General features: G+C 42.0%; 1 protein-coding gene across 2 annotated transcripts in view; it reads left to right on the top strand.

Annotated features, from left to right (window-relative positions):
• Nucleotides 1–5,611: 5,611 nt before the first annotated feature.
• Nucleotides 5,612–22,955, top strand: part of LOC122548937 (ALS2 C-terminal-like protein) — a 106,257-nt gene continuing 88,913 nt past the window's right edge. For both annotated transcript variants that reach the window (XM_043687924.2, XM_043687923.2), the window contains exon 1: nt 5,612–5,758. The gene's annotated coding sequence lies outside the window, so the exon portion shown is untranslated. The remainder of the gene's footprint in view (nt 5,759–22,955) is intronic.

Genomic DNA, 22,955 nt, shown 5'->3' with positions numbered 1-22,955 from the left:
GTGATACCGTGTTTCAGTGACGAGAACTGGATGTAACAGACAACCGGGAACTGTAGAATAGTCACTGGTCATCATGTAAGCACTTGGTTTATATTATGGGGGGTGAACTGCGGCCTCTATCCATTTGTTGTCTGTAAATAAAAGCTCATATCTGAATGGATGCTTAGATGTGATGCTCCCCTACAGGACAATGTCAAGATACAGAGTAGTGGTGACTTAGACATGATGTTTAGAGAGGAGGACAGCACACTGTGTGGCTAGTGGTTAAACAGTGACTAGGGTGAGAGAATTGGATTGTATGTGTGAGGGAGTGCCAGCCATTTGCCATGAGCACTGTGACTCTGCAAATGCTGTGCCATTACACTGGTGCAAGGCAATATCAAATTGCCAAAATGTCCAGATGCACAACAGCCTTGTTGCAGATGCTGTCCTTTAATTGGGTATCTGCTGATTGGCAATACTCCCAGGATAACAGGTGGTATCATGGGACTAGAGACAAGTGCTGCAGATAATTTATTTAAAAATCACACAACACCAGGTTATAGTCCAACAGGTTTATTCAGAAGCACTAGCTTTCGGAGCGCCGCTCCTTCATCGGGTGGTTGTGGAGTATAAGATCATAAGACACAGAATTTATAGCAAAAGTTTACAATGTGATGTAACTCAAATTATATGTTGAAAAAGACCTGGATTGTTTCTTAAGTCTCTCATCTTTTAGAATGAATATGTTGGTTTCTGTTCTTTCATACATAAATCGCAGAACATTTAAAAGTTACATTCTGAAGTGAACTTTAACAATTGGTGTCAGGTCCGTCCAGATAATGCATTTAAGGTGTGAGCTGCCCTGTGTGAGACTGTCTGTGCCACAATGGTCAGACTGATTCTAATCAAAAAAATGGATTTACAGAATCTTACATGGATTCACGCATTTTTTGAGCAAAGTAAAATGTAATTCTGCAAGTACAAATTCACCCCACAAACTTATATGTCTATGTGTGCAAGTCGGTGTCTGTGTGTGTGGAGGGGGTGGTGTGGGCAGGGGTTATGAGTGTCTGTGATAGAGTGTGTGTTGTGTGTGAGTGTGAGTGTAAAGGTGTACAAGTCTGTGAGAGGGTGCATGTGTGAGTGTGGGAGCGTATGAGAGAGAGGGTCTGTGTGAGTGTATGAGTCTGTCGAAGAGATTGTGTGTGTGTGTGTGTAAGTGTATAGGAGTGTCTGTGTGTGTCAGTCTGTCTGTGAATGCATGTCTGTGTGTGTGTGTGTGTATAGTGCAATGGACTCACCTGTAGTGTGACATGAACCCAAGGTCCTAGTTGAGGCCATCCCCATGGGTATCGAACTTGGCTATCAGCCTCTGCTGAGGCACTCTTCATTGTTGCCTGTCCCGAAGTCCGCCTTGGAGGACGGTCACCCGAAAGTTCGAGGTTGAATAACCTGGACTGCTGAAGTGTTCTCCAACATGTTCTTCGAAGATACACAAAACCAACACACCAGGACGTCCCATCATATCAGGCAATGGGACCTTGTGTGAGAACCTCTCTGGCTATGTCGAAGGCATCTTGAAACCCATTGTACAGGGGACCCCCAGCTTCTATCACAACACTACAGATTTCTTAGACAAACTCAGCACCGACAGACCAGTAGAACCGGGAGCATGTCTCATCACAATGGATGTGTCAGCACTCTACATCAGCATCCCCCACAATGACAGCATTTCAGCAACAGCCTCAGTACTCAATACCAACAACATCCAATCTCTGAGCACCATCCTACAACTCATCCGTTTATCCTTGACTGCATCATTTTCACATTTGACAACCAGTTCTTCATCCAGACACATGGAACAGCCATGGGGACCCAAAATGCCAACATTTTTATGCACAGGTTCGAACAAGACTTCTTCTTTACGCAGGATCTCCAACCAACAGGTACATTGACGACATTTTCTTCCTCTGGACCCATGGCGAGGAGTCACTGAAACAACTACACAGTGATATCAACAAGTTTCATCCCATCATCAAACTCACTATGGACTACTCTCTAGTATCTGCCTCATTCTTGGACACATGCATTTCCATCAAGGATGGGCACCTCAGCACCACACTCTACCGCAGACCCAAGGATAACCTCATGATGCTACACTTCTCCAGCTTCCACCCGAAACATTTTAAAACAGCCATCCCCTATGGACAAGCCCTACACATAACACAGGATCTGTTCAGATGAGGAAGAACGTGATGGGCACCTGGAAGTACGCAAGGATGCCCTCTTAAGAACGGGGTACAATGCTCAACTCATCGACTGCCAGTTCTGACGTGCCACAGCAAGAAACTGTAATGACCTCCGCAGGAGACAGACACGAGCCTCAACCAACAGGGTACCCTTGGTTATCCAGTACTTCCCTGGAGCTGAAAAACTATGCCATATCCTTCACAGCCTGCTACACATTATCAATGCGGATAAGCACCTTGCCAAGAACTTCCTGACGCCTCCACTGCTCGCCTTTAAACAACTGCCAAACCTCAACCAGATCATCGTTCGTAGCAAAATGCCCGGTTTTCAGGACAACACTATACAACCTTGTCATGGTGGATGCTGTAAGACATGGCAGCGTATCGATATGCATACCACCATTACACATGGGGACAACAGCCACCATGTACGTGTCAGGTACTCTTGCGACTCAGGAGAAAGTGAAGACTGCAGATGCTGGAGATCAGAGCTGAAAATGTGTTGCTGGAAAAGCACAGCAGGTCAGGCAGCATCCAAGGAGCAGGAGAATCGACGTTTCGGGCATGAGCCCGAATCTCTGAAGAAGGGCTCATGCCTGAAACGTCGATTCTCCTGCTCGTTGGATGCTGCCTGACCTGCTGCGCCTTTCCAGCAACACATTTTCAGCTCTTGCGACTCAGCCAATGTTCTCTATTTCATACACTGCAGGCAAGGATACTCTGAGGTATGGTACATTGGTGAGACCAAGCAGTGGCTATGGCAACAGATGAATGGGCACTGCACAACAATAAACAGACAGGAGTGTTCCCTTCCAGTCGGAGAACACTTCAGCGGTCCAGGACATTTGACATCGGACCTTCGGGAGACCGTCCTCCAAGGCGGACTTCAGGACAGGCAACAACGAAAAGTGGCTGAGCAGAGGCTGATAGCCAAATTCCGTACCCATGCGGATGGTCTCAACCGAGACCTGGGGTTCATGTCACACTACAGGTGAGCCCATTGCACTATACACACACAGACAGACAGATGCACACACATACACACACACAGACAGATACACATGCACAGACAGATACACGCACACTCTCTTACAGATTCATACACTCACACAGACCCTCTCTCACACGCTCACACATACACTCCCACACTCACCCATGCACCCTCTCACAGAGATATCCCTTTACACTCACATTCAGACACATACACACACTGTCACACAGACACCCATAACCACACCCCTGACCCCTCCCCCACTCCCCCCCCAAACACCCCCCCCCCCCCCCCCCCCCACATGCACACACAGACATATAAGTTTGTGGGGTGAATTTGTACTTGCAGAATTACATTTTACTTTGCTCAAAAACTGCATGATCCATGTAAGATTCTGTAAATCCATTGCTTAGATTAGAATCAGTCTGACCATTGTGACTCACACAGAGCAACTCACACCTTAAATGCATTATCTGGACTGACATGACACTAATTGTTAATGTTCACTTCAGAATGTAACTTTTAAATGTTCTGCGATTTATGAATGAAAGAACTGAAACCAACATGTTCATTCTGAAAGGTAAGAGATTTAAGAAACAATCCAGGTTTTTTTCGATATATAATTTCAGTTACATCACATTGTAAACTTTTGCTATAAATTCTGTGTCTTACGACCTTATACTCCACAACCACCTGATGAAGGAGCAGCGCTCCAAAAGCTAGTGCTTCCAAATAGACCTGTTGGACTATAACCTGGTATTGTGTAATTTTTAACTTTGTACACCCTAGTCCAACACCGGCATCTCTAAAGCATGGCCGATAATTTAATGATTCTGATAAGATGCAGACAGAACCCTTCAGCGAAACTCAATAAAATTGACAATTAGACAAAAAGTAATATTCAGCCCATGTGTTATATTGACAATGTGAAAAAGCCTATACATCCATGATTTGGATATTATTCAACTCTGGGTCTTGGGTCTGTCTTGTTCTGAACTTCATGTATTAACTTGCAATTATGTGGGTTTCTGCTGGGCTCCCTGCTGCTGTTGTCATAGTGCTGCTCCTCTCTTCTGCTTGTTCCCTCCCTGTTGTAGCCTCTGGCTGCATCTTCGTGTACAGGCAGGCCCAGTGTCTTTTTGTACAGATCTTGGAATGTAGGAATGTTGCGTAGTGGGTACAACAGACCATACAGCGTATCTGCTTTTTTTAGGCCTGGCGACAATGTCGGTGATGGTTGCTGCTGCACCTCATGCTTACAGGTGTTGCTATGCAGCCACAATGGGTTGTCTACAATAAAAACCCAACAGGTTCACCAGTGCCCCTTTTTAGGGAGGGAAACCTGTTTGTGCCTGGTCTGGCCTACATGTAACTCCTGACCAGTATTATTCAGGGATGCCCAATAAGGATTATAGATTTTCGGAGCTCTGTATTCTCAAATAGTTTGAAACAGCAGGTTAAATTCAGAGCCAGCAGCAAGAGAATGGGACTTCAGCCAGTCTTGTGGGAAATTTGAATTGGACATCCGAATGGGACCAGGTTAAAGTTCAAATCAATAACTAAATCATTAAAGGATCCAGTTGGACAGAGTAAATAAACTTGACCAATCTTTATTCTGTCATGGGATGTGGACACCACTGGCAAGGTTGTCATTTGCTGCCCATCCCTCATACCCTTGAACCAAATGACCCAGTTAGCCTTTTGCAATGAAGAGTCCACAACATTTTTGAGAGCCTGGAGTTTAACTCTGCCAGAACCAGTTCTCAAAGAGTTGAGATCTGCTGGGTGGTGCTCAGAGTGGTATCTTCGAGGAGAAAGTGAGTCTGCAGATGCTGGAGATCAAAGTTGAAACTTTATTGCTGGAACAGCACAGCAGGTCAGGCAGCATCCAGGGAACAGGAGATTCGACGTTTCGGGCACAGGCCCTTCCTGAAGAAGGGCCTGTGCCCGAAACGTCGAATCTCCTGTTCCCTGGATGCTGCCTGACCTGCTGTGCTGTTCCAGCAATAAAGTTTCAACTCAGAGTGGTATCCCCAACAGTATCCTGTGCGTTTCTGTAGATTGGGTACACAGATTTTGCTGTAACTTGCATGGAAATTCTTTGGGTGGGGTGGTCACAGAAACCACAAACTGCCAGAGTAATACTGACAACATGCTCCTTTGTTTGCTTTCTATCTGTGTTGGTCCACACGCTGTGACACCATGTATATTGTGCACATGTACAAATCAGTTGGGTACAACAGTAATAATACTATGTAAACCTGCTGGGGGATCTTTAGTCAACTCATAAACAGAGATTAATGGGAGGGTTCCAGATTCTGGGAAGGTGCAGCAGCCATCACTATGGTTACTAGGAATTCATGCAAAGCGACATGGGAGAGGAGGAGCCTGATTACTGAACTGTACTTCCTTACTGATGTAGTTTACACCACACATGATTAACCCTGGTTTCACAACCTCACTTTGCTCTGTGATAGGATTGATGTGAATGAGCCCTGTTTAAAAAAGGCCAACTGAGACAACGTACCAACACCAGGTAAGACAATGAGGCTTTCTTATAAAAATGCTTGCTGCTGTACCAAAAATAATTCAGTAAAAACTTTTTGAAAAGAATTATTCTCAATGCATTTGATCTTGCCAGACTATATTGGGGAAAGAGTCCCCTAGAAATCCAGTATAGTTTGAGTTTATCACTTCTTATTTTGCTGTAGCTTGCACAGTTTGTCAATTGCTTAGATAGCTTGTCCTTGGCAAGCGTTTCAATGCTGCTGAATCAGCCCTCCTATTTTTTAGAAAAAGAATTCTCTTCTCCCCCTCTCACTTGAGCTGTGACGATTAAAACTTGTTGCATCGTAACTTTCTGCACAATGCTGAGATTTGCAAACCAGTTTTGCTGACTGCAGTGGGAAGCAGACGATTGGAGGGAAATTACTATCCATTTGGATCATCTTCCCATCCCACACTTCCCTGATTCTATAACTTGGGCACTTCACACATGGAACTTTCACAGAAATAAGGGTGTGTGTTCAGTAATTATATATGACCTTTTTTGTATGAAACATGCAAAGCTGCAGCGTGGATGTTATTCAGCACTGCAGTGAGATGTTGGAATGTATCCAACAGTAGCAAAAGAGCCTGGAACAATCCCAAGAAATGGTAAAAATGCGCACTGCACAGTTCTGGAAAATGTGTGCACCCATTATATTCAGCTCCTGTTATTAACCAGTTGAATCTGGCAGGAAAGAGTGTTTCCCTTGAATAAAGGAACTAGTCCTGCCCACTGTCCCAATGTGATTTATTGCAGATAAATGTTTCCAAAGCAAATGCGGTCCTTTTTTTTAAACAAATGAAGAAAAATCACACAGCACAAGCTACTGCATTAACGAAAGCTCAGCGAGGCACTTGAGCCAGAAGAATGCAGGTCTGGGAAATCACAGGCTTGAGTGCAATGTTTAGATTGCCACCTCGATTCTGAGGTAGTGCTGCACTGTTGGTGGTGACATCTTTCTGATGAGACATTAATCAGAAGGCACTGACTGTAACATGTGTTGAGGCAAGAGATCCCGTGGAAGTATTTATAAAGGGGAGCAGGGATTTATCCTTGGTGTCATAGCTACTACTTACCCCTCCACCAATATCTCCCAATATAATCTGGAAGTTTACATTGCTGTTTTTGAGGGGTCCTTTTAGTGCACAGTTTGGCTGTTTGTTTTCTAAATCCTCAGGATATCACCTTTGGCACCTTCATGTTTCTTTCTTTCCAACATTAGCCACAGCTGTCAAATATTGTGTAAGAATTGTTTCAGAGCTGCTTTTAAAATCTGTTTCCACATCAAAAGATATTGGGAGTGTTCAGGGAAGATGCGAACTAGGGATTTTTAACAACACTTGAAATGATGCATGCAATTGTTTATGTATTTAAAGAATACAATAACGATGCTATGCCGCATATTCTGGGCTCCAGTTTACAAAGACTTAATTGATTCTGCTTCCTTTTTAATGGCACAAGGTTCATCGTCTTTTACTGTACGTAGTTAAAAAAATGTAGGCCTTAAAATCAAGGGGTGGTATATTGATAGTTTGGATGCAGTGAATTAATTACGTACATCAGGCAATCTATCCTTCTTGTGTTCTGAGACTGACTCTTCTTTCTATTCTGGTGTGAATCTACTAGCTCAGCATTTCCAGCATTCTTTTTTGTTACAGCTCATTGTAACTTTCCCTAACCCAAAATCCCTTCAGGGATTGTGCCTGTCCTTCAACTTTAGTCTCTTGAGTAATTACCATGCTTATATCACACTGATTGCACCTTCAGCTATCTGAATTCTATACTGAAATTCCTTCCCACACCTTAGACATTGTTTGAGTATAAGTTTCATATCCTCTATTTAATAACTTTTTGACTTCGTAGGAGCAAAATAAGAGAATGAGTCAACTTGGATTGACTTACTAAGTAAAATGTGATTTGTGAATGCAAATCAGTTTCCTTGTGCAATATTCCCCCAGATTGCTGATGCTTTGGCTATGAGTACATCATCTTCCATTTTCCACTTCCTTTGCATTACATCAGTGAGGTGATCTTTTACAAAATTTTACCAGTTTCCTCCTTTTCTCATAAACAGGCGGCAAACATTAAACCACTACCTTCCCTTTTTTGTTAGTTGCGCTTTATTTCCGCTGTTTGTTTTGAATTTCAAGGTACCACAATGGATGGAAAGAGGGCCATTAAGCTCTGGCATGTTTGTGGTCTCCATTGTCACCTCTTTCTCCATAACCCTGCACATATTTTCTTTTCAATTAACTATCCAGTTGCAGTTTTTGGGGAATTATTTCTGCATCTTCACCATCTCTCTACATGCCAAGCATTCCAGATCCCAACTCTCTGCGTAATGAAGGGGAAAGGAAAAACAATTTTCCCTTGGTTCTTTTGTCAAGTGCAATCTATTTTTGTCCTATGGTCACTTATTGCCAATAGGAAATCCATCTCACTCTTTACTCTATTACAATCGCTCATAATTTTGAACTTTTTCAGCAGTTTAAAGAATGTGGGATTGAACTGCATTATTGAGCAATCTAAAAGATTGTGATGTATTCCTGTTTCGGAAAGCATAAACCTCTGATACATTTCCTACTAAAATAGGGCCTTCATTACAGAAATGCCAGAGCTAATAAATATGACAATGTCAATTTTACAATAGTGACTAATGTTTCAAAAATGCTTTATTAGCTGTGAAACAATTTGAGATATCCTGAGGATGTGAATATTGCAATATCTTTCTCATCATTAAAATGAAATATGAAAGCAGAAACATCAGCATCTTAAAGAGAAATGCCAACATTTTAGATGAGTTTTTTTGTCAATCTGATAGGTGTTTTTATCATGATTGCTTTGTATTTCAGATCCGAGTGGGCACAGTAATGCTCTCTTGTAAATTGTATGTTTAAGTAATGTTTATAACATTAAAAAAGGAAAAGTAGTATTGAAAACAATGATGATCATGGCATTTATGATATAGTTTTTTTTAAGGAGGAAGAGTTTTAATCTAAAGTCCTGGTGAGAGTTTCTGTTTCAGGGTTTTCTACGTGAGATATTTGTTGTCCACATTAAATGTGTGACAAAGAACGTTGAGAGGTAGAGTATTGTATGTCTCTCCCTGAATTGTGTTTTAACCTCCAAATGTTCAACAGCAAGGTCTGATGTGTGGAACCTCTTTATATTTGGCTCCTCTGATTAAGTTTGCCAATTAGGGGATGATTTATCGGGCTAACTGCAAATGAATTTCATATTGGAATCCTGCAGACATCAGATAAAGAGTTTTTTACTGGTAATCAGATACTGAATTTGTTTTTACTGTAATCAGATACCTGGTTTAACTTTGTTGATAAAATGAATTGGAAACTTAAGTCAGAGTGCGATAAATGTTTTACAGATTGGTTCACTAATCTTACAAATCAGTCAACTAGCAAGAGCATAATTTTGAACAATGGTGAATTGCGTAGAAATTACAAACTCATTGATATAATAGTAAAATGTCATGATGTTGGAAATTGAAAAGTTCGTGAAAATGTTCAGGAGATTTTAGTCAATTTAGTCTGGATTGCACATTGCACAACAGTGGCCTTTCATGAGAACTGGGACAAGTTTGAAATGTCATATAGAATTTTAAAGTAGGGAAAACGGCTATTTGACCCATCATGTCTGTACCAGCTCCCTAAAGAGCTAACTTCCATATCTGCCACAGATTCACCTGCACCTCCACACACATCATTTATTGCATCCTCTGCACCCGATGTGGCCTCCTCTATATTGGGGAGACAGGCCGCCTACTTGCGGAGCGTTTCAGAGAACACCTCTGGGACACCCGGACCAACCAACCCAACCACCCTGTGGCTCAACAATTCAACTCCCCCTCCTACTCCACCAAGGATATGCAGGTCTTTGGACTCCTCCATCGCCAGGCCACAACAACACGACGGTTTGAGGAAGAGCGCCTCATCTTCCGCCTAGGAACCCTCCAACCACAAGGGATGAACTCGGATTTCACCAGTTTCCTCATTTCCCCTCCCCCCACCTTGTCTCAGTCAATTCCATTGAACTCAGTACCGCCTTCCTGCAATCTTCTTCCTGACCTCTCCGCCCCCACCCCAGTCTGATCTATCACCCTCACCTTGACCTCTTTCCACCTATCGCATTTCTGACGCCCCTCCCCCTAGTCCCTCCTCCCTACCTTTTATCTTAGCCTGCTGGACAAACTTTCCTCATTCCTGAAGAAGGGCTTATGCCCGAAACGTCGATTCTCCTGTTCCCTGGATGCTGCCTGACCTGCTACGCTTTTCCAGCAACACATTTTCAGCTCTGATCTCCAGCATCTGCAGACCTCACTTTCTCCTACCCAGGTCAGCCATTCTCCAGGTCTTTCTCTGTAACCCTCTAAATTCATCACTTTCAAATTTATATCCAGCTCTCTTTTGAAATCTCCCTATGGAATCCATTTCCACCACTCTCCAAGGCAAAGCATTCCAAATCCTAACAATTGAGTAAAGAAGTTGCTCTTCATCTCACTCCCAGCTCTCTTGAATCTTGAAATTGTGACCCTTAATTATTAACATACTAATGAGTGGAAACAGAATATCCTCCCTTACCCTGTCAAAATTGTTCATAATTTTGAATACCTCAATATAGTCACTTCATAATCTTTCCTGCTTCAAAGAGCATAAGTAAAAAAGTGTGGTGCTGGAAAAGCATAGCCGGTCAGGCAGCATCCCAGGAGCAAAATAGTTGACGTTTGGAGCATAACCCTTCATCAGAAATGTGGAATTCACATTCACACATTCCTGATGAAGAGCTCCTCGGATGCTGTCTGACTGGCTGTAATTTTCCAGCACCACACGTTTTGACTCTGATCTCCAGCATCTGCAGACCTCACTTTCTCCAAAGAACATATGCACAATTTCTCTAATCCTGTAGCTAAAATCCCTCATTCCTGGTATGTTTTGAGCAAGGGCAAAGCAGGGGTGGGAAAGCAAGGCAGCAGAAATTAAATAGGGGCGAGGGTTGGGGAAATAATTATCCAAGGCTTATGACCTCTACTTCTTAAAAGGACAAAGACAGCAGAAACGTATTTCCACCACTGCTTGTAATTCTCCTCTAAGCCACAGACAATCCTGACTTGGAACTACTCTATACCCTTTATATCAAAATGCTGGAACTTCCTCACTCACAACATTGGAAGTGTACCAAATGGAATGGAGTGGTTCAGGAATGGATGTCACAGCCACCTCCTCAAGGACACTCCAAAGGGCAGCAAATGCAGGCCAAGCCAGCAATTTTTACATACCATGGAACATCGTTCAAAAAAATAAACCTACTCCAGGGGCCAGTGCTGCACCCAACTTTGCTTTCTTTATGCAAATGATTATATTCAAATCTTAAATTTTACTGAAATCCAAAGTGGCAGATTTGGAAAACAGCCTTGTCATAGAGTTCCGAATGAAATGTTAAGTGGGAATTGGAAAAAAATGATTAAACTCAGTGGACAGATGCCGAAGGGTAATGTTGGGAAGAAAAAGGCACCCAACAACTGACTATAGAGAGAACATTCGTTCGGGTGATGCAAGGGATGGTCAATTGCAATTATGAGGAAATATTTGAGAATTCAGAATCGTTGATACCAAATTACTTCCGAGAAATTAGATGAGAATTGGAGAAAGGTGTTTTAATGTTGGTTTGGTTGTTGGTTTAAATTTGTAATGAAGAGACTAATTTATGTGCAGGTTATGGGGAAAGAGATGCTTTGCTACAATCACTAAAATCATTTGTAGTGGGGAAACATTTATGAATATTAAGTAAAAATAAATGTAGGAATGTGAATGGGTTTTGGATTGTTAATTTTACTTTGTCTAATGATGCTTTAATCATACACCCTGAGATGTTCTGCTATGTTTAACAATAAACATGTAAGTGCAAGCTGCTATATTGCTAACATTTATCCTTCAGCAAACATCACTAATACGTTGTTTGTGGGACCATGTTGTATGAAAATTGGCTTCCTAACATGACAACTATGACCACAATTAAACAAATTAGTTACAAAATACCTCTAGTCATTATTAGGTTATGTTAATCAAATTGCTAAGTCGTGCAGTAGAGATGTTTGGGAATTTCAACTACTCTAATGTTAATTATGATAAATTTAATGTAAAAATGCATTCAGGAAAACTGGGGACATTTGTATGATTTCTTAACTTGGTCACATATATACACAACATGGGGTAAGATGATCTGTATACAAGGGAAAATCTTTACATAGATTTTTACACTGGTGAAGCAAGTCCACTATGGAGGGATTTCTTTGTTTCCCTTGCTTGCTTCATTGTAGGCGGTAGCAGACTGCACTCTTTTAGCCTTTACAATACCATTTGAGGAAGCAGGGGCAGGAAGGGACTCCATTCTGAGTGTTTGTTTGTGACTGTTGTAAATGATTCATGCTAATTTGTGCAAGGTTCCAGGCAGGCTGTCTTGACTCCTTTTTCCTGAGGCAGTCACAAATGCCTTTATTGTTCAACCCACTACAGCCTCTGGGAATGCATCCTGCACAATGATATGATTTGGAGATGCCAGTGTTGGACTGGGGTGTACAAAGTTAAAAATCACACAACACCAGGTTATAGTCCAACAGGTTTAATTGGAAGCACACTAGCTTTCGGAGCGACGCTCCTTCGTCAGGTGATGAAGGAGCGTCGCTCCGAAAGCTAGTGTGCTTCCAATTAAACCTGTTGGACTATAACCTGGTGTTGTGTGATTTTTAACTATGCACAATGATAAATATCTATTTGAGGGTGTGGCTTGCGATGCCTAGCTGGAATTAGACAAACAGAACAAACAATGCTATTGTGCTTTTTACTCCAGGTGCTTTGCTTGCTTGCTTGCTCTGGGGAATTATGCACCTATCTAATGATATAGTTTCTCATGTATGATCAGGTCCTGTGCCTTGCTCCCAACATAGCAAAATAGCAAAGAGTGCTGTTTGACAGAGATGAATGTTATCTTCTGGTGAGTTCAAGGAGGATGAATAGGAGTAGCACTTGTAGTGCCCATGCTGAGACTCTTCTGAGGTATCAACACGTGGACACTAATGGCACTGATGTAAGCGATGCCCTATCTTGAAACAATCCTTTCATGTGGTGCTTCCAATCAATATTGTCTTCCTCAATCCCGTAGGTACACTATATACCACCTGTCACATATAGGAGAGGAGAGGTTAATTGATTCCTCCTCTCTTTACTGCCTCTTCTGTTGATTATAGCAATGATTTAATTATCTTTTCAGCACACAGCTATGTTTCACTCCAATTAAAATGCTGTTAACCCTACTTATTCTGTCACCACTTCTTTCCTTATTATATTCCATTTCAGGGGTAACTCGTCTGTTACAATGGGAACAAAGTTATCATTACATCATGTTCTGTTCTTTCAGCTGTAAATTAAGTAGAACAAGTGCATTATAATGAATATGTTAAGTGTCCAACTTTTCTACCCAACTTTACTTGTCTTGTGTGCATCACCATTGAACATATTGGCAAGCTCCCAAATACCCAATACTTGTCCCCACTGGACCTAAGAGTTAAAACCTTCAACACCTCGGCTTGCACAGTTGAGCTGAATTTTCTGTTTGGCTCAGCCTCTGCCAAGCATTGCTCTAGTTCACGATTAAATTCGGGCCTTAAGATAATGGTGTCATTTCCTCAAAGTCTGAGTGACATGGGTAATGGTGAGAAAATTGAGAATGTTCTGTAAGAATGAAGAAATAGAACTCTCGATTTTGAGAAAAATAAGTTTCATTTTATCTTTTAAGGTTTCAAAACTTAGACGGGAATCTTCCTTGTAAGCAGTAAATGCTGGCTGGCTTCATCTATATACAGGTTACTCTTCTCCAAAGTTCTCATGAGAAACTAGATGGTGAGATTCTTGAACCTGAAAGCTAGTGAGCTGACCGAAGCTACAGCTTGCCATGACTTCTCTGGGCCTTCGTCCTCGCCATCTTTTCCCAACACTTCAGAACACCCTCCATGCATGTACACCAATCTGACTGCATTATCATGACACTTATACTATAGTTCAGCATTTCAGCACAACATGCAGAAGCTCTGCAACATGTTATAGTGCAATGCCATTAGCAGACTGCCTTGCTTGCAGGGACAGGTTCCTATCTCAAAGAAGATGCGAGTTGGGCTCAGCTCATATTCTTTGCACTGACCGACCATGCAAGGGGAGGGGTTGATATGTTAGTTTACAGCAATGGTAGATCAGTGTCACACCTACAACATGTGCCAGTATCTTGTGTGACAAATTTACTGCATGGGTCTCCACCAAATGGCCATGACTGTAAATCTTAGGGAAGTTGTCCTTGGTCCAGGCAAGGAGCCAATGATCTCTCAGGCATTGTTACAATCAGTTAAGGGTAATGTACAAACTCAATCCAGGGAGTTAGTCATTATCAGTATTGCAAATGAAGTGTAACTAGTCTGGGGATTACCCATGAATCAGTTGGGAAATCCATTCAGGCTGGTCTTTTCTCAGTCAGAAATGATGCTGAGGTGGCCTGAACGAGTGTGTATGAAGCACAGGGACCAGGAAAGTTTGGGATTTGGTATGGCTCAGAGCCATTGAAGAAAGGTGCTAGATACCATAGTGAGACTGGTAGACCATGAGTTTTTTATAGGAGGTGAGTACAAATAGCAGAGTTAGTGAGTGTGATGTAGCAGCAGGAAGTTGGTGGCACTTACCCTTGTAGAGCGTAGAAGGTTATTAACCTTCTTGAGGCATTGTGCATTCTCCTGGATTGTGGATACTGCACTGACCTGGATAGTTACTTCTGACCAGGCAAGCATTGCTTGGTGCTTTGGTCTCTTCTGGTGGTCCTGGGGAAAGAGGACAGCCATTCTCCCCTCCAGCTCATCCACCAGGGCCTCTAGATTTGAACAATGAGATGAGAATCTTACGAATGAGCAGCAGGAGGCTTCTTTTCATGTATTGATGCCTAAAACAACCACAGAATGCTGGAGAAATTCAGCAGGTTGAGAGAGAAACAGAGTTAACATTGAGTCTGGTATGACACTTCTGAACTGGAGATCTGGAAAACTTTGTGCCTATGACCCTGTGCAGCTTGTGCTGCTGGCTGCTCTGGGCAGCCAATATTCTCTTGAAAGGAGATGCACGCAGATGCACACCGGTGTACACCAGAAAAACTTGATCCAAAGCTATTCTGACATCTTGCAGCCAACCTGGTGATTGAAGTATCAGGATTGGAAATCCTATTCATGGATGTCAAACCCAACATATTCATACATGACTTGCTAAAAATCAGGTGTGCAGCTGCAAGATGAGATCTAAGCTAAGAAAATTCAAAGATCATGCCAGAATTGCAAATGATCTGGTTTTCCGTGACTTTCCCTTATTCTGGTTGATCTGTTTTGGATTCCTGGAGGTCTTTCATGCCACTTTATGACCTGGTTGACAGATAATCACCTCTCTCATGTGGGCTGTTCTCCATTACCTTCAATGGCACCAAGAAGTATATGGAGTAGTCAGCAAGATTAAGTCATGAGGAGTGAGGGGAACACACTGGACCTTATATCTGGCGGGGGATGCTCCACAGTGGGTTCTGGGCTCTGGCCACGTTTATACTTCCTATTCCAACATGAGCCTGCCAAATGATCACCCTTGCATCTGTTTCACACTCCACATCACAACATTCCCTTTCTGCCACAAATAGATTGCTATACAGGCAAAAAGAGTGGTAGGATTCCACAAAGTGAGAAATGACCAAAGACTCTACTTCTAAAGTAACTGATTAGTGTAAGTGCTTCACAATGCCCTGACAATGTGGAGGAATGATGTATTAAAAATTTCTCATAGCAGAACACAAACACAACACTCTTCCATTGTCTCTTTACGCTTTTTGAGGTACAGGGGAAGAAATTTTAACTAGGAGAGAACATGACACACTACAAAGGATTCCAGCCTATGGAAAAGATTCATTTTGAACTGTTTGACCGGTCAACACAGCCATTCATTGAAATCATGTTGTGCAGAACCAATCACAGATAAATAGAACATGAAGGATCATTTGCTTTGTGTATTTTACGTGGCTTGTACATGTATGGACTCAGAGCAAGGAAGACAAATCCTGTCATATATAACATCAGGCAGGTTACCACCCTTACACAAGTCCATCAAGTGTCTCTGCAACTTGTCCTTGAGTGTGGTTGCGTGGTCATGTGTAATGGCATGTGCTATGGATATAAACTTTGAAACACAATTGAGAGTATTGTGCATTAGGTTAGATTCCCTACAGTATGAAAACAGGCCCTTCGGCCCAACAAGTCCACACCGCCCCTCCGAAGAGCAACCCACCTGGACGCATTCCCTGCCCTATATTTACCCCTAACTAATGCACCTAACGCAATGGGCAATATAGCATGGCCAATTCACCTGATCTGCATATCTTTTGGATTGTGGGAGGAAACCAGAGCACCTGGAGGAAACCCACACTGACACGGGGAGAACATGCAACGGAGAGACAGTCGCCCGAGGTGGGAATCAAACCCAGGTCCCTGGCACTGTGAGGCAGCAGTGCTAACCACTGAGCCACCATGCCGCCCATCTTGTAGTCACATCAGTAGAGTATGACTACTCCAGTCTCTCTTGGCTGTATATTTGAATGTCAGGGTTTGCCTTGAGATTATACAACACTCCCAGCCATTCATGTTACATGTGAAAACCTGGCAAGGTCATTAGTCAGTCCACAATGTGAATGTCAGATTTGCTAGGTTCTGCTTTCAAAGCTTTAACATTTCTGTTGGACACTGATTTGAGATTAGATAAATGGGTAATGAAGGAGTTTGAACCAGTGAATACCTCTTCCTGTTCAATTCAGGACAAGGAAATAAGTAAATTGAATACATGAAGAAAAGGCAATGAGAAGACAAATGGGAAGTTGGGCCTTTAGTCTTTTTAGAGCCAAGTTTCTTTGCCACAGCTTCCAAATATGTGACATTTACCACTCAGAAGAAGGAGATAGTAGATACATTGGAACACCACCACCCACAAGTTCCCCTCCAGGTCTCTCACCATCCTGACTTGGAAATATATTGTCATTCCTACACTTTCAATGAATAAACATTTTGGAGCTCTGTTCTTAACAATGCTGTGCATCTTCACCACATGGACTGCAGAGGTTCAAGAAGGCAGCTCACCATTACCACTTTAAGGTCAATTAGCAGGAGACAAATCTGGTGTAGCCAGCCACATTTAGATCCTGTGAAAGAATGTTTTTTTTTGTTATTTAGAAAGACTTGAATTAAAGTGTACAGAAACAGCCTCATCTGTGCCTTGTGAAACTTACTTCCACCCCTGGTGTTAACTGAAATAACTGAGTTTCCACATTGGTATTATCACAGTGATGGGGTGAGATTAGGGCTAGAGTTTGCAAAATTATGCACTCTTATTTGCCATAATACTGGTGTCAAGTTATGAATGTAAACTTCATGTGAAGGTTTTTCCTTATTTTGCTTTTGGCCCTTTGTTATTTTCAGGGTTAAATTTGTTTATGTCTTCCTTTTCCTGTCTTCATCAAGTTGACACATGTGTCTATTGGGAAAGACTTTCCCTTCTTACTTGTCAGCAAATATCAGTGTTAAGCACATCACAAAGGCAGTTTATAAGGTGATTTGAAATGTGATGTGCTAATTTGGTTCTTGCACCTCCTGTGTAATTCTGATACAATCGATGTTTCATTCTAATGAGGCATAACTTAAATTAATGTCCTCAAAAGGGTTAATATGCCTTGTTTTTCTGTGGGTGTTGAATGGAAAGGGAAGTTGGTTGTCTGTTACTGTAATTGTGTCGTGTTCTGTATTGAGGAAGTCGGATATGAAATGAAGCAAGGTGGAGGAATCCTATTCAAAGATATTAGTAAAATATAGGGCAACAATACGGCTACTCCACTTTGGTTGAGCACTGCTGCACCAGCAGTTGTGTTAACTTTCACTTTAGTGATGATAATTTACCCCAGGATAACTAATAAGGGATTTCCTGAGTAAGAAGCTTCTGCTTCTGCCTCTGTCTACTTTCGTAGCATCATGATTTAAATCAGAAAATTTGGTTTCACTGGAGGTGACACTTGTGTTCTGAAATGAAAATAGACTTGTATTTAAATTGGGCGAAAGTGAGGACTGCAGATGCTGGGGATTACAGTCAAGATTAGAGTGGTGCTGGAAAAGCACAGCAGGTCAGGCAGCATTCAAGGAGCAGGAACATCAACGTTTTGGGCAGGAAGATTGGCTCCTGCCTGAAATGTCAATTTTCCTGCTTCTCAGATGCTCCGGTGCTTTTCCAGCACTGCTCTAATCTTGTATTTAAATTGTGCTTTTCACAATCCCAGGGTATCTGAGCCTGAACCAAAAAAAATCTTTAGAAATGCTGTCACTGTAGACCACCCAGGTAGTAATATAGTAATGACTATTTAATCAATTTTAGGTGCTTGTTATGGAAAGAATGTCAATTAGGTTATTTGGTGAGCGCTCCTGTAGCTGTTTGATAAAAAGAATGGGATGTTTTTCAGGTAGCTGAGATACTAGGCCGGTCTTGATTTAACATTACCTCACAAAGGCAATGCCTCCAATAGATTAGCACTCACTTAGTACTGCAGTGATATGTTGGCCTGGATGAGGTATTTGACTGGCATATGAATCCATGAGTTACAGACTCGGGTAGAATTACCACTGAGATTTGGCAGACACAGCCAACTAACAAGATATGATTACTTGATGACTATACTCTCCATGTTTAACAGTCATTTTGTGGCTCAGATACAGCTGTATGTATTCAGAGGTCACTCAGATTCATTGCTCTGACAATTCCTGCAGTCAACTAAAGATTGACGTCCCCATCCCCCTTTTGGACAATTTGAGCTATGTTAATCTACCTCTTGTCACGTTTTTACATTTTTGTATAACTCCCTGCTCTTTATTGGTATCAATATGTAATTAAAATTGCCCAGTCACTAATTGTTTCCTATTGGTTTTTTTCACCCCTTTCCTCATTTTTGGGTCTCCTTTTAAAAAGCTGGTCTTTTGACCGAATTAAGTTGTCAGAAGAGGAAGTTTAAAGCAAAGTTTAATATTGTTTTTGTAGGTCAGGAGGTAAACACCAGATTAAAAATAAATTACTGCAGATGCTGGAAATCTGAAATAAAATGGAAAATGCTGGTGAAACTCAGTAAGTCTGGCGGCATCTGTGGAGAGTTAACATTTATAGTCCGATATGGCTCTTCCTCAGAACCGGAAGATGTTATCTTCTCTGAAGAACAGTCATGTTGAAAATGTTAACTCTTACTGCTTATATCAGCTCACATGCAGTATTATAATGAGGCCTGGTGTGGAAAATGGAGAGGCTGAGCATGGCTCAAAAATGACTTGGGCTGCATTAATTCAGCAAACATAGAGTTGATAGAACATACAGCATGGAAATAAGCTGTTTGCTATTGATGTTCTGGTTAGTCTCCTCCCACCAGCAAGATTCTCACTAATTTGCATGACAAATTGGTTTGATTTTATTCATATAGTTTAGAAGGATGAGAAGGAATCATAATGAAATTTATTCAAATGTATACAACAGGGTTAGAAGACTAGATGCAGGGAGGGCATTTTTCCTTCATTGGGGATTCTAGAAATAAGGGTCACAGTCTGTCTGGGTCATTTAGGTCTGAAATGAGGAAATATTTCTTCACCCAAAGGCTGGTGTACGTGTGTAATTTTCTACCTCTATCGCTAATTGAAGTATATAAGATGTTCAAGGGGATTGACAAAGTAGACAAGGGATGTTTCCTCTTGTGAGACAATAAAGAATGAGAGGTCATTATTTTAAATATGCTACTCCTTATCTTAAAACTGGGATTAAAAAATACTTTTAGGATGCTGGGACATTACCAGTAAATTTAAGTAGGTGATAGACAGATTATTAGTTAGTAATGGGTTGAAAGGATATGGAGAGTGGGCAGGAACTGAAGTTGGGCTGAATTGCCTCCTCCTACTCCTGGTTGTTATATTTCTATATGCCTGAGGAAGGAACAGGGGCTCCAAAAGCTTCTGGTTTCAAATACACCTGTTGGACTATAACCTGGTGTTGTGTGATTTTTGATTTTGTCCACCCCAGTCCACATTATGTTTCTATAGGGGAATAGTGCTGGAAAATGGTATTCAGGTGAATGATCAGCTGAGATCTAGCAGGTTGGAGGGGCTGGATAGACTACTCCAGCTTCAATAATCAGAAATCATCTCCCCCTCAATCTTAATGATAGAGAGAAGGTAATTGTTGAAGCAGCTAAAGATGGTTTGGCCAAGGACTAAGCCAGAAAACCCAGGTTCAAGTTGCACCTGCTCCAGAGGTGTGTAATGACATCCCTGAGTAGGTTGATTTGAAAATATCTAACCTGAAGAGCAAGTGCAGAGATGTCCATAAACTGAAATAACTGACCTCCAATAATCACAATCATTTGCCAGCATGCTAGGTGTCTCTGACCTTCCCCAAAATTCCTATTTAGTCCACTTTTACTAGGAGACCTTGATATGGTATTTGTTCAAATGTGGATTCGCATAACCCTCATTTGGGCAGACTTTTGTGGGACTCAGTGATGATTGTTGCTACTTTTTTAACTGCACTCAGAGTGGTCCCAGTAACAGCGAAATCCTGTTATAGCTGCTTCAATGAAAGTGGGGTGTAATGACACAGGGAGAGCATGTAGATAACTGCTGGCTATTTCTCTTCTTTCTTGTTTCTTCTGACTGGATTTTGATTTAAGGCTGTAAGTACAACATAAAAGATTTACATAATCTTTTAGCATTCTAAATTATTTATTTTCTTAACAGAGTCAAGGGGTTCTGGTTGTTTGTCTGAAATGAACAAAAATAATACTTTTCTAATCAATACTTGAGTAGGAGCAAGGGTAAAACAAAAGAAAGGTCAGTTTTATTTGGGGATCTCAGATTTGCACAATTTGCACTATGTGGAATCAGAGATTCCCTCCAGTGTGGAAAGAGGCCACTTGGCCCACTGAGACTGCACCGACCCTCTGAGGAGCATCGCACCCAGACTTCAATCCTATTTCTGTAAATCTGTATTTACTGTGGCTAATCCACCAAGCTTGCACATTTCTGGACATTGCAAGGTAATTTACCACTGCTATCGATCTAAACAGCACATCTTTGGATTGTGGGAGGAAACGGAAAAATTGGACAATCCCTACACAGAACAATTACCTGAGGGTGGAATTGAATCTGGGTCCTTGGCGCTATGAGGCAGCAATACTAACCACTGAGCCACAGTGCTGCCTTGGTAAAATTCTAGGTGCTGTCGGCAGTCTGGATAACCATGTGTGCAGGAAGTATCTCTGACTGGATCAGCTTGACCTCTGGGTTTTTGAGCTTGCACGCTAGCTGAGGGCATGATGGTGTACTCAGGAGGTTGTGTGTCTCATGGGCAGCACATTTCAGGATGTGGTCACTCTGCTGTTTTGAGGACCTGCAGGGCAGCGGGGGAATGGATGTGCATTAGATAAAAGGGGATCTAGCCAGGTCATGAAAGAATTAGCCAGACTGCATCTTTCTCACATCTCTCTTTTTTGACCTGGGGAAGAGAGTAAGAATGAATGTTTGTTTCTGTGAGCCAGAGCTAAGCCCATGGAACGATGTGTGGTCTAGCTGCTCTGGGAAATAGGGTGAGACGGGGGACTAAAAAATACAACACAAAAATACAAAACGAGCAAAACCACTGTAGTAGGGACCTCCAAGTAGTCAGGAATATTGAGGATCAAACATGGAATCAAATTTTAGAATAAGTGAACGAATAATACAGGGCTAATAGTAATTTGAGGAGTGTGTGAATAAATATGACCCATTTCCTTGGATGCGTGCAGCTCCAACAACATTAAAGAGGATTGATACTTTGCATGACACAGCAGTCCACTTGATTGGCACCCTCGACCACAGATATTTAGTGGCAACAGTGGATACCACCTACAAGATGCATTGTAGAGATTCACTAGTGCTCACAGACTCAAAGAGTCATAGAGACGTACAGCATGGAAACAGACCCTTCGGTTCAACTTGTCCATGCTGACCAGATATCTTAACTTAATCTAGTCCCATTTGCCAGCATTTGGCTCTTTTCCCTCTAAACCCTTCCTATTCATATACCCCTTGAGATGCCTTTTAAATGGTGCAACTGTACCAGCCTCCACACTTCCTCTGGCAGCACACTCTATACATGCACTACCCTCTGCATGAAAAAGCTACCCCATAGGTCCCTTTTATATCTTTCCCCTGTCATGCTAAACCTATGCCTCTAGTTCTGGACTCTCCACTCCAGGGAAAAGGTCTTGTCTATTTATCCTATCCATGCCCCTCATGATTTTATCAACTTCTATAAGATCACCCCTCAGCCTCCGATGCTCCAGGGAAGACAGCCCTAGCCTATTCAACCTCTCCCTATAGCTCAAATCCTTCAATGCTGGCAACATCCTTGTAAATCTTATCTGAACCCTTTCAAGTTTCATAACATCCTTCCGATAGGAAGGAAAACAGAATTGCATGCAACATTCCAAAAATGGCCAAACTAATTTTCTGGACAGCCGCAACATGACCTCCCAACTCTTGTATTCAATACTCTGACCAATAAAGGAAAACATACCAAATGACGTCTTCACCATCCTATGTACCTGCGACTCTACTTTCAAGGAGCTATGAACCTGCACTCGAAGGTCTCTTTGTTCAGCAACACTCCCCAGGACCTTACCATTAAGCGTATAAGTCCTGCTAAGATTTAGATAGAACCTTCAAAACCCACTACCACTTCCATCTAGAAGAACAGATACATGAGAATATCAGGACTTGCAAATTCACCTTCAAGCCAATCACCATCCTGACTTGGAAACATATCACCATTACTTCACCATCTCTGGATCAAAATCCAGATATACCCTCCCCAGGGGCATTTTGAGTCAACATGCATATGAACTGTGGTGGTTCAAGAATGCTGCCCACCGCGACATTCACAAGGACTTCTAGGGACTGGCAAAAAAGCTGCCTCAGCCGATGATGCCCCTATCCTATGAGTGAATTAAAAATGAAACTACCTGCTAAAAACAAAACTAAACTGTTTGGAAGGAACAAAAT

Source organism: Chiloscyllium plagiosum, unplaced genomic scaffold, assembly GCF_037043375.1.
Source record: "Chiloscyllium plagiosum isolate Xiang-an unplaced genomic scaffold, Cpla_swu_hap1 HiC_scaffold_4, whole genome shotgun sequence".
NCBI classification, from domain to species: Eukaryota; Metazoa; Chordata; class Chondrichthyes; order Orectolobiformes; family Hemiscylliidae; genus Chiloscyllium; species Chiloscyllium plagiosum.
This window is presented reverse-complemented; position numbering and strand designations above follow the sequence as displayed.